The sequence below is a fragment of the Ostrea edulis genome, chromosome 10 (assembly GCF_947568905.1).
Source record: "Ostrea edulis chromosome 10, xbOstEdul1.1, whole genome shotgun sequence".
Classification (NCBI taxonomy): Eukaryota; Metazoa; Mollusca; class Bivalvia; order Ostreida; family Ostreidae; genus Ostrea; species Ostrea edulis.
Genome location: NC_079173.1, coordinates 22,931,882 through 22,948,953, shown reverse-complemented (window position 1 = coordinate 22,948,953; position 17,072 = coordinate 22,931,882). Strand labels below are relative to the sequence as shown.

General features: G+C 35.8%; 1 protein-coding gene across 8 annotated transcripts in view; it reads right to left on the bottom strand.

The window, feature by feature from the left end:
- The window catches only part of LOC125665556 (parathyroid hormone/parathyroid hormone-related peptide receptor-like), a 54,506-nt gene extending 38,319 nt beyond the window's left edge, over positions 1–16,187 (bottom strand). The window contains exons 1-2 of one of the 8 annotated variants that reach the window (XM_048898257.2): positions 16,092–16,187; positions 15,554–15,662 (exon numbers count right to left, since the gene is read on the bottom strand). The gene's annotated coding sequence lies outside the window, so the exon portion shown is untranslated. Of the gene's footprint in view, positions 1–3,637; positions 3,809–5,445; positions 5,702–14,040; positions 14,100–15,553; positions 16,042–16,091 lie in introns of those variants that run through there. The other 7 variants (XM_048898255.2, XM_048898254.2, XM_056152305.1 and 4 more) reach the window with 7 other exon arrangements.
- Positions 16,188–17,072: the final 885 nt, after the last annotated feature.

Sequence of the window (17,072 nt, the reverse complement as noted above, 5' to 3'; positions counted from 1 at the left end):
TCCAAACAGAACACCGGTTCTTAAAAGAAATTGATTAATTTACTCAAAATTTTGAATAAAAATTCAGTATTTTCGTCAATAACTTAAAAATTTGATCTCTAACCCCCACTTTTTAAAGTTCAATTTTGAATTTTAAGACAAGACCTTGAAAATTCTTTGAAATTTTAGAAATTGACATTACAGTATGTCCTTTTAAACCCTCCTTTCATATGATGAATTTGTTTCGTATATCAAGTGCTAAAAGGTCATTATTTATTTCCATTACTTGTATTAAAACTTATTTTTTAATCTGTATTGTTAGAAGACATGATTAGGTACCTATTTTATGTAATGATTGATTTGTGTTGGTTATGTTGTGTTGACATTCACAGTTTAATTAAATAAATCTTGAGTCAATTTTAAATGCAAAAAGGTCATATTTAGAACACTGTACTTCAATAACAAACAGTGCAACCACAGTTTTTCTTTGTGATATTTTAATTCTCCTTCAATGTAGAAATCAAACATACACTTCCCAAAAAATTGACATTACATGTACTTCAAGTCTCAGGTGCGAACCCTTTAAATATTATAAATTGAACAGCCAGTATTTCCATTTTTTATTCGATAGAACCAAACATTGGCTTGTTTTCAACCTTAGAATACCTTTTTGTCTTGAAATTGGACACAGTCACTTTAAATTTTTATCAACGAATTTCTAAGAGGTATTTGATATTTTTATTGCTCTTTAACTTAAGGCACGGGAATGTAGTAACAAAAAATACACTGCTTTACACAGATAAGACCACCGGTTCCGATTCTTTATTTCCTTAAGCTATACAGCTCATCGGTTATAAATACAAAATATTTACAAATATATACAAATAATACAGTAGAGGGTGAGTAGACATACAGATACAATTTTGAGGATATAAAATCAATGCATTTCAACATACATATAACAATGCACGTGAATAATATGTCGTTGCAAGTACAGCATTTCATAAATTACATGAAGATCGTAACTTTGTAGCCTGTTGTATGAACTTTCCTAAATTATTGAATTCTTTTGTATTATTTACACTAAGAAGCTTTACTGATTTGAAGATACTGGGCTTCTTGTAATAAAATTCATTGATATATTTAATTCTTAAACCGTTATATAAAGGACATTTCAAAATAAAATGAAATTCGTCTTCTAACTCTTTTAGGTTACAAAATGTATAATTTTTTTTAATCCTATTACTTCTTGAAATATTTATCGTCTGAACTGAACACGTGACTTTCACTTGATTCGTGCATTAGAAATGGCCGAGTGACAGTTGTTTGTAAACATCGATTTAAAATCAAATAACTTTGGTTAAAACATGTGAAATAATATATGGCATGTCGTATAGCCTCATAGGTACGTATGTGCGATGATTTAACAGGGGTTTTTTTAAAGAGGGGGGGGGGGGGTGAAATTGTCGAAACTCGGACAATACAACTTTAAATATTGACCTCCTTCGCATTTAGCGCTCGGATATACATGTAGAAGTGAACGTGACTGGTCATTCGGATCTGACCTTACAAGCGGTTGACCCGTGTTACAGTAGGCAGGGGGCTTGTGTTACAGTAGGCGGTTGACTCGTGTTACAGTAGGCGGTTGACTCGTGTTACAGTAGGCGGTTAACTCGTGTTACAGTAGGCGGGGACTCGTGTTACAGTAGGCGGTTGAGTCGTGTTACAGTAGGCGGGGACTTGTGTTACAGTAGGCGGGGGACTCGTATTACAGTAGGCGGGGGGACTCGTGTTACAGTAGGCGGGGGACTAGTGTTACAGTAGGCGGGGGACTCGTATTACAGTAGGCGGGAAACTCGTGTTACAGTAGGCGGGGAACTAGTGTTACAGAAGGTGTTGGGCTCTTATTGCTGCACGTACGGCCCTGGGCGTCATTCACTGGTCAGAATTTGTGGCACATCACAAGCAATTAATGGTATCTCTGTATGATTGATGTCTCGGATATAAAACAATACTGAACAAACAAGTGTTCAATTTGAGAACATTTCACTCGTGTTCGGACGCCTTCAACTTTAGATGCCAATGTTGAATGATAATTGGCCAAATCAGAAAAGCTAGGGTTCTTTCTCAACCAACTCTTACTCTGAGGCGCACACTCCGTCAAAAGACCCGTGACTATCGCTTTCCATTCAGGTCGCTCCGTGTAGAAACAGTCACTCCTTAGTTTGACGTGCCGCCTGGTATCAAACTCGGGGCTACCAGTTGCAATGCCAGGTCCTAACCCAGTATTGTACCGGTGATCAGTATACATGTATTTCTCTTATGAACATTAACCTTGGATTGTGTGCACGTTCTCAAAAATTAGAAACGCCCACTCTCTCTCTCTGTCATTTTACCGCCGTAATGCAATTTAACAACCACTGGATGTACTTAGTATTTGATTTACGTTGGCTGCCTGTTGTGTGATGCTAAATGTATTATAGCCCTTGGTATTCTGGTGTTATAAATAGGCATATAGCGTAACAAGATCAGCCTCGCTAAGTGCACATTCGTAAAGTAGCGCCACCTATCGACGGAACATTAAGTTTGCATTTAATAATTCACAACACTACGTAACGAAGGGTTATACCATTCTGATGGACGTGTAGCGATCAGTGTTAGAGCCTTGGTTTATACCTTCTTACTGGCTATAGGGACTATAGTGAATTAGTTACTGTCGCCGGGAATCACAAACTGTAATTCTTCGAACAGGCATGACGTATTTCATACCGTTTGTTAGCTTAGCACACTGATTTTGACTACGAATTACTCCGTTCACCTGATCAAGACATAGGGCTCGCGGCGGGTGTGACCGTTCGACAGGGGATGTTACTCCTCTTAGGCACCTAGAATGGAGGGGGGGGGGGGGTTAAGTGAGACTTTATTGAACGATATTTAAGAATAAATCAGTTAACTTTTGTTTTCTTCATTCCTTGTATTTGCTTTAAAATACAAACAGTTATTCTAGAACATAGAGAGCGCATGACTCATTTTCATTGTTTCGACAGTCGACTATTGGTGCACCTTGGAATGCGGTTCGGTCATAGCACGAGCAGGGCTCGAACTCACGACCTCCCCGGTTACGAAGCGAACGCTCTACCACTGAGCTACCGCAACCGTTGCATTTAAAGAAAAATACCATTCGCTGCTTAATTACATCAAAACTAACTTTAATTTTATTAGGCGGAGAAAAAATAATAATTGCCTGACCTACCATAGTTTTCCAGCCCCGACCCTACCTGTTTCAAGCTCGGGATCGGGATCTAATTATCGTATTAAAATCATTTGACAATGATTATGTAAAAAAAAATGTTGATGATGCTACTTAGTCCACCAAAAAATTCTGACCTACCTACTCTCTGTTTCTGAAAAGCATGTAACGCGAACCACATAATTAATTTATTTTGGCCTAAACAAGAATTATTGAAAAGATATAGTTCTGCATCGAGTTTAGAAACAGAAGGACACCTTTGAATGGACGCCCAGGGTCTGGTCACAATGGCAGTCCACTTGCTCTTCTTTTACAATTTTTGTTTTACTCTCCGGGGTATATCTCGATTTAATAAGATGTGCCAAATTTGGGAGTGAGATGAAAGATTACCTGTCTGCTCATACCGACCTGATAGCGAAAATCCGTAATGAATCATCTAATTAAATCCTTCACTGCATTTAAACTTAGATATGGCACGAGTAAATTAATCTTTTGGACCAACTACTTTGTATGAACTGCGCTACAGATATGCACACTGTTACTTTAACATCCACAATCAATTGTACAAATATAACAATATCAGATAAAATCTCGTGCTGACACAATTATTTATACCATAATGCACTCTCGTATTTCTTCCTGATAACGTTATTATGTACGCTTGCAGTACTTAAGAGTACCATTTACAAGTACGACATGTACGTAAGCCAGAGTACGTGATTCTCATCCTAAGTACGTGATCTCAGCATAAGTACGTGTATTATCCGCTTAGGTACGCGATTCTCTGTCAGAGTACGTGATTCTCATCCTGAGTATGCTAAGCTCAGCCGGAGTACGTGGCAATCAGTAGTAATATTTATCCTGAGTACGTGTAATATCAGCTTAGGTATGCTATCCCCAGCCTGAGTACGTGGTGATCAGCCTGAGTACGCGATCCTTAGCCCGGGTACGTGGTAATCAGTCTGAGTACGCGATCCTTAGCCCGGGTACGTGGTAATTAGCCTAAGTACGCGATGCTCACCTTGGGTACGTAATATTCAGTCTGAGTAAGTACTGATATTGAGTCCTGGGTACGTGCTACTCAGCGCAAGTACATTATACTCAGCCCGGGCTCGAGTTCGTGTTCAGCAGGCTGTACATTATACTCAACCAGGGCCCGAGTTCGTGTTCAGCAGGCTGTACATTATACTCAACCAGGGCCCGAGTTCGTGTTCAGCAGGCTGGACATTATACTCAGCCCGGGCCCGAGTTCGTGTTCAGCAGGCTGTACATTATATTCAGCCCGGGCCCGAGTTCGTGTTCAGCAGGCTGTACATTATATTCAGCCCGGACCCGAGTTCGTGTTCAGCAGACTGTACATTATATTAAGCCCAGACCCGAGTTCGTGTTCAGCAGACTGTACATTATATTCAGCCCGGGCCTGAGTTCGTGTTCAGTAGGCTGTACATTATATTCAGCCCGGACCCGAGTTCGTGTTCAGCAGGCTGTACATTATATTCAGCCCGGGCCTGAGTTCGTGTTCAGTAGGCTGTACATTATATTCAGCCCGGACCCGAGTTCGTGTTCAGCAGGCTGTACATTATATTCAGCCCGAGTTCGTGTTCAGCAGGCCGGGTACCTGATACTCAACTTTGGTAGGTGTTCCAAACATCAATGGTTGTTTAAGAATAAGAGATTTCTATATAATGAAAAATAAGATACCCCACATAGAGTACTCAGTAAATAGATATTTTACTTGAATTGCTGATTTTTGTTTTGTTTTTTCTTTAATTATATAACTAATTGCAAAGTTTTGGATTTTTATACCCATATTCTGCCAAAATCCGTAAGAACATGCACGTATCACTCGCGCAAATAAATTATAAAAGGTGTACGTTTCGTAAAAAGCATACTAGGTTTTAATTACTATGTTAAGTTTGGAGCTGTTGAAAGGAATACATTCACACACACACACACACACACACACAGAGAGAGAGAGAGAGAGAGAGAGAGAGAGAGAGAGAGAGAGAGAGAGATCTGAAGCCCTTGTTTCCAGTAAAATGTCGGAGGTAAAAATCTGACTTCAATTCATTCTCATCCTTCTTTTTTTTTTTTATCTTGCTTGCAAACTTAAAAGATACCTGCCATTGCATTGTTCAGGGAAATCCATAAATACTATTTTCATGAAGTGCCGATTAAAATAGCACAAGTCCCGGAAATAAATAGACTATACTTACGTTTCTAGCTAATTAATTCCTGCTTTCATCATACAGAGAGACAAAAAGGAGCATACGATCCACAGACGCTTAACACGATCAGTGTATTCGTCGTCATATTTCACGGACAGAAACACATGTACGTAAATACCCTAACAGAAAAAACGCCCTTTTATATAAAATTACTCACAAAGCAAAGCAAAAATAAACAAGAGACTTATAAAAACAATAATTGCGCAATTCAAATACCAGACAGGCCTAGTCAATTAATGGTTTTAGTCCTTAAGAATTGGACCGATTGGAGGGTTGAATGCTTCCATTCTGTTTCGCGGTGACTCTCAAAAGAGGGCTAGGTATAAGAACAGTGTTAAATCAACAGGAGTCGAAGAAGGTTAATATTTGACTTTCATTGCAAACAAAAACAGACAGGCACTTGTCAGTAATAGTTGGTGAAAATCGAACAGCAAGCACATGTATACTGCTCCGAAGAGCATTTAAAACGTCCGTGTCAATCTTACTAGTATAATGTTTTTCAAGTATAAAATTGATAATGGAAGAAATTATTTTCTATCGTATTTCTAAATATCGCTGTATCATCGTCGTGTTGAGTATTTTGGGGGTCAGACAAGTATTGTTAGATCTAGAAAGTTCAAATGAGTCAATTGCTTGATTATCTTTCTACTAAATTATTTCTCTGATAAACGCAGGTCTAATTGTCTTTGCAACTGGGTCAGATTATCAAAATAATAAAAACAAACAATCCAACAAAATTACAAGATAAATTACACATGTACGTATAACTTTTTAATTCCTGTTTCTCGGAACGTCTTCCTGCGGTAACTTTGAGTTACCTATTATTTGGACGTTTGTCCTAGGTACACATAATGGTCGATGTTCTTTTTAACTTTCATCTCGAGCTGTTCTGACACACTGTTATTTTAAAATTCCTCGTGGATGGGCGAAAACAAGTTTATTCTCTACCCAGCCTTGGAAATAGTAGATCGACTCTAATAATTTGAAATGTGGCCTCAATTCCTAAATTTAGTCTATCAGTGTATCATCCTTGTTAACGATGTAGAATATTCAAATTTGTCGTTTTTTCGTGGTGTGTGATATTTGTTTATGTAATATAAGAATTTGTCTCTTGATAAAGTCGTGGATTCGTGGATTGTGTCGAAAATTTGAGGTTTAAATAACCAACAGTGTCGTGGACTTTCCAGTATCCTCTCTCTCTCTCTCTCTCTCTCTCTCTCTCTCTCTCTCTCTCTCTCTCTCTCTCTCTCTCTCTGCTTAATATGGTGATACGTGAACAAATGCACAAAAAAAAAAAAAAAAAAAAAAAGACAAGGCACTTGTTAAGTTTTTATGATGTTCAAAAGTTGAAACATGTGGATCTATAAAAAATCAATTCATAGCAAAATTCAACAAAACTCTTATTAACTATTTTCATGTAAACATCATTACAATATTGTTAAATCTTCACAAAATCCTTTTTATCAATCATACCTATGTACTTGACCTTTGTATTTGGGAGAGGGCCTACGTAGGCTCTGCCTGTTGCCCAATCCTGTTGAGTTTCTCAATAAAATATGTTTAAATTAAAGTTGAAACATATTGCCCCTCTTTATAACTTAGAAATCGGGGGAATAAATTACACTTTATACGCTAAATTCTATCCATTTTCCTTATATAGAATAAATTTAGCTTTCATTTCTATCATTTCTTTTAAAAAAAAGGGTTTGTTTGTAGCAAATGTTGTTGAGAAAACCATAGGAGATTTTAAAATTTAAAGCTCTCATTTCTATCCCTAGGTGTACTGCTGCATGTGCCCTTTAGTTCAAGTAGTGTATTTGTTTACACGTACATTCGTACATGTACTTTTAAATGTGGTCGATATCATATCAAATGGATTCATGTATTTATATTGACGGGGTATAGCAGATTACCTAGAGACGATGGTCAAACATGTCGGACTAATTTCTGGACGGCTGTTGAATGTAGAAACTGCTTATAAAAATTTATACAATAACTAATTGCTGAATAGAATATTGAATTTTCAGATTTAAAGTTTTTAGTGTAGGCCTTGATTAGTCCGCGACACTTTGAAATGATTCTGTTGTAAATTTCTGCCTATATTGTCTTTTACGGACTTGTATATTCTTTATTATTTCTAACATTGAATCTGCTAAACGTCCGAATAAATCTCACGACATCGCCCAGCATATATTCAGCATGTCCATAGATACTGGAGAAAAAGGAAGAGAAAATAACGTTGAACTAAAAGTATGAATTAATTAAAATGAATTTCAAGTCTGCGCTTCCAGACGAGACTAATATATTGCACCTTTTGTGCTGCGCTTCAGATCTTGTGTATATCAAATAATTCCGCCGCTTACGACATTTTAATTGCGCTCTACGAGAACACACAACTGCACCAACTTGTGTGTATTACGTAATACTTCAAAGAAAACTGCAGTCTTGAGTAGAATATATATAACCATTTCAGCTATTATATAAACAATGCTTTTTGCCAAGACATCCATTTGTCGCAAGGACGTACGTAATAGACTGGAGTGAATGTTTAACTTTTCAGATTTATATTCTTCAGCAATTGCATATGTATTAAATCACAGTCATTTCGGAAATTTTTTCCCCTCTTATTCTGACTATTGGTGAATACATTTTACACGAACGAAATGATTAAAGAAGTTCTTCCGCAAGAATAGCTAATCTGAATCGAAGGTACGAGGAACTATTTGATAAAAGATAATCTTTACTGAAGTAGACGCTGTTGACATGTATATATACAGTATGCGAAATTGACATCTGCAAGATATTCGCCGTAAAATCAGGTGGATTTCACCGCAACGTATGTCGTGTTTAATAATCGAAATGTTTGTAAATAATCCTTTTCTAATTTTAGACATGCGAGGCAATTATTACCTTGTTTCAAGGTAATAAATCGGGATTTGAGTGTCTTAGCGGGATTTTTCTTCTGTTTGATTGCCTCTCATATTTCTTCCCGGCCTTAACGTAAAACGCCGGGTGGAAACTAAATACTGATTTGTTCAACGATAATAAAAGTCGTGTCAAATTGTTCATTGTGTTGACAATGGGACTGCAACGATTAATCGCTGGCATTCAATAAACAATTCATACACGGTTACGACCCTTGATTTTATACCCGCAAGAAAACTCGAATTCCTGATTTAGTAATTGATCGAATTAGCGTGATTTCTTATGTGATGATTTTTTTTTTTTTTTTTTTTTTTTTATTTGAAGGATGGAATCTAAGGGCTGATTTCTTTTAAAACCAAGACAATGCTCTGACGTAATAATTTAATTGAGGTAAATTCTGAATAACTATAAAAAAGAAATCCATGATAGTAGAATTAAATTGATTATGAAAATCATTGAAAATTCTAGTTCATGCGGTGAAGATTTGACACCATTTACATGTAAACGATTGTCCGATCTCTTGTAAGAAGATACGCTAGACAGTTAGCTGGCTGTTCCGATCATAAATTTATCTGCTTAGTGACCGAGTTTCCCCACTTTTCTTATCAGGCGTTCCAGATGCCGTGTATATGTATATAATTTGGGGAAATAAGTTTATTTGAGTTGTCTGGATTGCCGATCTTCTGTACCCGATTTATTTTTAAACACTGAAGGTGCTTAATAGGGTTTATTTTAACTTCCATGCAAACTTATTTCACTGTTTCTAAACGCATCTATTGTCGATATATGCGTCATGAAATTAATTATAATTGTTAACCTAATTATTGACCAACGAGCGTTATTTGTAATGGTGTACACGCATTAGTATGGTTTTGTGGTTGATAAGTATTGGGGTGTCATTTTAGTCAGAAGCATTGAAAATGTATTGCATGGTTTCAAAACTCGATCGCAGACTTATGCAATAGATTGAGTACAATTTATATAGAATTTCTTCTGTGATTAGGGAAAAAATGATCTCGATTATAATTAATGCTGATCTAAAAATACATAGATTTTTGTTACAAAATAATTCTATTATTGCTCCTTTATTATACTTTTTTTAAAAAGATAAATTGGTATATAAACGTACCATAATACCGGAAACATTTCTGATAGGGGTCTACACAATTTCATACCAATTTTAAATCTGAATAAAGTTACAACACGTGAATAGAATATATTCTTTAAAAAAAAGAAAAGAAAAAAAATCGCTGAAAAACCTATTCTGGGCTGATGCATTTGATTCATAAATTGAACTACAGTATAAACAAAATTCATTTACAGTAACAGCAGATGTTCCAATATTTTACAACTCTGATATTCCTGTGGGCGGAAAAGCATAATTAATAAATATCAAATACCCTAATGACCTTATCAATGAAGAGGGTTTGTTCCTGACTAATGAATTTTTCTGTAACATTTATCCAAAAGTGAAAATCATTTTTTGTTTTGTTTAGAATATACATGTATGAGTGTTATAAATGTTGTTAAAGCCTAGATTTCAAAACGTCCAGTGTGATAAAAAAGTATATAAACTAAATTACCAAAACCTTTGATTATGTCGAGTATATATGTATATATTCTTTTACAATGCAAAAAAAAAAAAAAAAAAAAAAAAAAAAAAAATCAAGACAATTCTATAGTTTCCTTAATTAAAACTGTACGGAACCTACTGGTTAAGGAACGTGGGATGAAATTTTTGAATGGAAAATAATATTCAGATTGCCTTTTAAAGTTTTACAAATAATTGTAAACTGCAATAGTTTCAATATAGAATTCTGAACAATATTTTAGCTTCAAACTCATATCTATTCAAAATCAAAATTTGTAATTATCAACATCTTCCAAATTTGCTGTGGGTTTCTAGCAGTTAGTTTTTGTAAATGAGACAATAATTTTTTTCATAATCGTACTTTGATTATTATTGTCAATCACTGTTAATTTTTCGAAAATACTAGTACCCAGGAGATGGAGTGACACCACTAAAGAAAGTTGAAAGTCAGATCACTATATCGTCTGCAATGTGACCTGTCTTCAATCAGACCTACTTTATCATTAATTAACAGAATTTCAATACAAAATATAAATAGAACAAATACTATGGATATTACACAATGCACTAGTCTATGCATAATTGTGTGGCGGATCTGATTGTTTTATCAAATAAAATTGCATTTAATTCAAGCTATCAGCTTCTTTCTACATTTAAAGTTACATTTACTTACTGCCATTCATTTATTTTTAATGTTTAGATATGGCTGGTATATTCCACATTGTGTTTTTGTATTTAAACAAACCACCCTCTCCTAAGTGAATAAATAGATTATCACTTTCCTGACTGGTTAAGTCAGGATAGTTTCTCTGGTTTGGATTGGCAAAACTAAGTGAATAGAATTCAGCTGTGTTAGTTTGAATAAACTTCAAGGTTTTAAAGCTCTGAATAGTGCAGTAGTTACTAGAATGAAATAAGCAAGCTTTTTGTTAGGATAGGATTTAGGGACTGTTAAAAACCTCAAGGTTATATCAGCGGCAGACTTTTAGTATATTTTTGATATTCTTTAGTACATCTATAATGTAGTTTTTCAGTTTACTTGGTTTCCCTTATAAATCCCTGTTTCAAGGCGTTGTAGATAGTAGAGTAAGTTTCATATATTCTATGGTCGTTATAATGGTCTGGTTCGCCAATACAACCTATCTTTGGGTCAAATGCTGTCTGACGTGGTTCATACCGATTGTTAGGCCGTTCTGGGCACACTGATTTTGACTACGGATTACTTCGTTTACCTGATCAAGATATTTTGGGCTCACGGCGGGTGTGACCGGTCAACAGGGGATACTTACTCCTCCTAGGCACCTGATCCCACCTCTGGTGTGTCCAAGTGTCCGTGTTTGCCAAACTCTCTATTTTGCATTGCTTATAAGAGTTATGAGATTGATCACTGTTCGTTATCTTCACATTTCATACTTAGCACATGTGATGTATTAAATTTTTTCAGGGTCAAACATTTTTATATAGTTTATCGTTTAATTTACTCAATTTATTCATTCTCAAAACTCAGGATACTCCATTTTTTGTTGATTCATTTCAATACTTTTAAACGTCGGTATATTTTTTTGGACATGAATCTTGTAATGAATACATGTAACAATAATTTCTACTCTTTAAAGGTCAAAATGTAGCTAGTTCCCAATCTATTATTGGAAGTTTTGAATATTATGGAAGCCCAGTAGAGACATATTTAGAGATTTTTCATAGTTGACCCGCCACATCTCGGCCATTTTCCTGATAGATTTTTCTCATATCATTGATTTCCTTTTTGTTAATTTACTCAATTTATTCATTCTCAAAACTCAGGACACTCCTTTTTTGTTGATTCATTTCAATACCTTTAAACTTCGGTATATTTTTTTGGACATGAATCTTGTAATGAATACATGTAACAATAAAATCAATCCTATATCTTTAACATTTATATTATGAACTCCTTCCTCGTGTTTTCATTGTGATGTGTTGACCATAATTCAGGAATCTCCTTAACTGGGTTGAACTTTTACTTGAGCCAATGTACAGATTTTTTCCGAGGGGATGGGGGGGTGGGGGGGGGGGGGATTCGATCACCTGAATTACTGCTCCTGTTACACTGCTTCAGGTTAAACATGCAATTTCAAATTTTAGCACGGTCAATTTTTGGACATAATACTGACATTGATGATGCATAGTGATTATTGGGGAAATTGGGATAATGAGCGCTCGCTCCAATGATTTCACACATGATTTCCTCTTCATCGGCTGCTTTCAAAATGTCAAAATGGTGGAGATTGCTATCAAGCTCTGTTGCCGATTATGCAGCGCTTCCAAATATATGGCGTCGTGATACACCAATTTGTATTCCCAGAGCACTTTGGGTAATACCCATCTTTCTCAGCGGATGAAGAGCAAATCACGTGACTCGCATTTGTAATCACTTGAAAGAGCTTGACACTTCGCGCAAGTTCAGTCCCTTGTTTGCCATCTTGCGGTTAAAATAGTATTTTCCTTTGTATTTTTTTTTTATCTGTACCTTTGACAGTTGTTACTTTTCCATAAATTGCAGTAACCTACAATAATCCCCCAGGGTGGGTCAAACCCATTAATTTTATAAAAAAAATACTTAATAATTAGCTATAACTTAATGATTAGCTATAACTAACAGTAGTAACCTCTTTGGTAGGGTACTGTTCACCGATTGATTGACCCAACAAAGGGACTTAATTCGCGGCGAAGTGTTGATACGTGAATGCACAAATAGCTTTCGCCATGTATTAAGCGCAAATATTTCAATAATATGGCTTTAAAATCAGATACAGATGAAATAAGTAAGAAGATGCATACAAATTCACAATACGATATGTACATGTACGCTTGCATTTGATTTCTATCATTACGTATTATTCGTGCATTTCTAATAAATATTTCCTGATTAAACATTTCAATACCAAACCTTGGACGACTTAAAAACAGAGCAGTCTGAAGCGGAATTCTCCGTTATGAGCTGTTTAAACCTCTCGATAGGAAATTATACATTTTCTAGAGGAAAATCTGATAATGTGGATAGTTCAGACCTAGAATAAATAGATTAGATGATTATTATTTTTGTTACTGATTGTATTAATGGATAATTCTGTGGCTTGTATTATGAATTCCCGGCTAGGTTACGTCAATGTAATTTAAATTAAAACTACTTTCTTGTATTAATCCATTGACGTGAATAGAATGAATTGTGTTTTGCTTTTAAAGTAACAAATCGTATCAATATTCGATCGTGCATGCGTCACTGGTGGAGCAGAAGAATGCCTCTTTATACACTATCCCCAGATATTCAGGTCCCTAACAAACTTGCTATATAAATATAACATAATGGACGCTTTCACAGCACTAAGATACCAGAAAGAAAGGCTTTTGATTTTAGCTGTAAACTTTTGAAATAAAATCACAAAACTATTCTTTCATGTTAGCACAGCTTGCAACGGAACTTTTCAAACTCATTTGAAATGTACAATGTTTTTATTGTGAGCCCTTTGTATCTTTCTTGTATGCCATCTCATTCTTGTATGTTTCAAAATCAAACGATTATCTAATCAGTAATCGCTATTTATCAAAGAAAGTCAGAAGACCACATATTAACGAATTCACGCCAGTCCATATTAAAGCGCTTGTAGACTTCGAAAAGGTCGCTTCTTTAGAAATACAGACGGGGCTTTATTCTCTGAATACTGATTTAGACTAGAACAATGTCATGTCAGACTACAAGTTACCATCTAACCTGCATTTGACAATTTTAATTTCTGATGCGGCACTGAAAAATCACTTAAGTTTTGTCCGGTAAAATGTTGTGGCTTGAGAAAAATTAGCATTTTGGTGGAGTCAGGATTTCGTAGTTACCATTACAGAAGTATTGTTCCAAAGTGTTGTTCAATTTCATTTGTTTATTACTGTTTTCATTACCCATGCAGCGAAAATTAAATTCCCACTAATAATAATTAATTCATAGCATTAATATGGATGTTTGCAGTGGTTGAAGATTGAGGCTATGTTGAATGAAATCTTGTGTCTTTAGAAGCAATGGATATTAATTGTACCTCTCTTTTGCGGAAATAATCTCGAAATGGTGAAAACAACTCGTGATACCGAACATCAACTAAACGAAAATATCAAAAGTACACATAACATATAGACTGAATTGGATTAAGAATAAATCATCCACCACATTAATTTATTTCGGCGTTCTTGTAAATCAGGTATTGCCTTGTCGAAAAAAAGGGCATCTGCATTAACTGAAAATAGCAACGAATTTACACAGCTCTTCTGGCTTAAGGACCGGAACAAAAGAAAGGACTTAATAAACATGTGTGTTAAACCCTCCAGAGTTCCGTTTCTATACAAGATATGCACGTTTCTAGGTAGGCGACAAAACAGAGACATATTTCAAATGAAATTCATTGTGTTATAACAAACAAAATGGATGGTTTCTTGGGCTTGTTTCGGAATTCAAATAAACTATTTTTACTCAGGAAACTCAGACGAAGTTTTCAGAGTACGAGTACCTTGATTTTAGGCAGATATCAAGTGTGTTCTTTTCATTCAGATAAAAGAAGAAAAACCTCAAGGTTATATATTCTATAAATGACTAGTCATTTTAAATGTTTCATTTCCTTTTCAAATATTTGATTTTCTTTAATAGCACTTTGGTTTTCATATCTTTCACTATATGACCTATCAGTCTGAAGACTTGCATTGCCCCCCGCACCGTAAAATAGAAGGCACGAGTTAGAAGAGACACACACAAAAATAAATAAACCGAACGTGAAGACATTATACTAGTATTTTACATAATACATAGTACAACATCGTTTTATCATACTGCCAACACTGTATGAAAATCATACAACGGATCATATTAATTTTAGCACAATTAAATGTACAAAATATAATGGTCTTTCATGTGCGATGCTAAATTGACTTTTTGCCCTTGGCGCAAGCGACCAAGAACAGTGCCCAAGTTACAGAACCCCGGAGGTCCTTTAAGTTAGATATTTCTATAATTAATCAGCTGTGTATCCGTAGTAAAGTGGTATTTCCTAGCTGACAGACAACAGACAAGCGGGGAATTCGAAGAAATCGCAAATCTAAACATTGTCTACTGAATATTTTTTTTTTAAATTCCATGCCGATTGTTTTATCTACAAAATAACCACGGTGAACAGAACTGACATACACACAGAGTATACAAGCGGGAATATTTATCTGCAGTACATAACTTTGCCTCCAGATAAATACAATAATTGTTGCATGTGAAAAATGTCATATAGCAAATTGGTACGCATTGATGAATCAATGAAAATACTCTACCCCCCCCCCCAAAAAAAACACCCCGCACCCACACATACACACACCAAAAAAACCCGCACCTATCCTCCCTTCAAAAACCGCACCTACCCTTCCCCGAAAAGACACCCCGCCACTCCCCCCCCCCAAAAAAACGTGCCTACCCTCCCCAAAACGACCCCCTCCCAAAAAAAACCCCGCACATCCCCTCCCCTTAAAAGACCCCACCCCCACACAAAAACGTACGAGGTAGTATTCCTTACTTACTTGGTGACGGGATAACTCTCCCCGGAGTACTGAATCAGCACAGAACACTCGGTGTCGGTGTGGAGTCGATCAGCGTAGTGAGTGATTGAGTCTTAGACAACAAGCCTATCTATCATTAATTAGAAGACAGACAAATCAAGATTGGTCCCAGAATCCGTGGATTTATTTATCGTTTTATAGCAAGTTTTCTGGAAGGTTAACAACAGATGTTGAGTATCACCAACACGCTTCTCCTATGAGAAAAAGAGGGGGAAATCAGTAACAACATTCAAGAATTTCTTTCAAGCACTCGCTGTCCAATACTTCATGGCTGATGCAGTGCTTGACATATTTACTTTTCTCACACGATACAAAAGGAATCTATATCGCCACAAGTCTGCTGATATCCCGTTTAGTCAAATCCTCTTCTCCTGCCTTTAGATTTATGTGCTACCTCTCCGGAGAATCCAGATCAAATAAAAAGCACCAGAGATCTATAACAAGCAATGTAACTTTATCAAACTATTAAGTATTGACCTTCTATTGAATTTGTACATACCCAGAGTAAAGGCTGTAGACATTTTCATTAAATACTGAGCTCGAGAGGACAAAATACCTCTTCTGTCCTATTCTAATTTGCTCTGTCATCATCGAATTCAATAAATGTAGATATTTTTGGATTCACTGTTGTTCGAGTTTAAACACAATTGTTTGAACCGTAGAAAAGGAAAAGTAAACGCTCGAGTGTGAATTTCAATGAAAACCATTTAAATAGCGTATGGATAAGTAGTCGCTAGACAATTTCGATTATTTTTCTCTTTTTAACTCTCAGAGGTGGCAAAAAGGGTTTCACACGGTTACCCGTTTTGAGGTATTGAATTTTATCTTCTTAGGGTTCATTTATTTTAAACAATTAAAATAAATGGGGGAAAACAGAAATTTCTGATAAACTTTGATTTACCAAACTACAACAGCTGGTGTGGAATTAAAAGAACGGGGAAATGGAATTTTTATTGTAAGGAAAATGTACCTTGCAATCATGAATTGTTTTAAACAACAGCAACATTTTTAAGCAGCAATTTGCAACTTCAGCGCACTAAATTAACTCAAGACTGACACATTAACGCCTCTCTGTTGTTTTTATACTTAGCTGTTAGGTCGCCTGAGTCATTGAGGCAACTTATCAAATCAACAAAAAGATTGACACATTGCATGTACGATGGTGTACATGTATAGTGCAGACTGCCCAGTAGGGGCCCTGCTGCACAATATTACATGTACCATCTCTCTGTTATTTTTATATTCGGTTGTTAGGTCGACTTATTGATATCCGTGCGCATTTGCTGTTGTTGAATTCTATAAAAAAAAAAAATATAATAAATGTAAGAGTTAATGACAAGTTAACTGTTAGTTAAAGTTAACTAACCTTCATGCAACTGGGTCCGGGGGGCAGTTTTACTGACAGTTAACTTCAAGTTAACACTATAGGAATGTTCAGTTTAATGGCAAGTTAACATTCAGTTAAAGTTAACTAACCTTC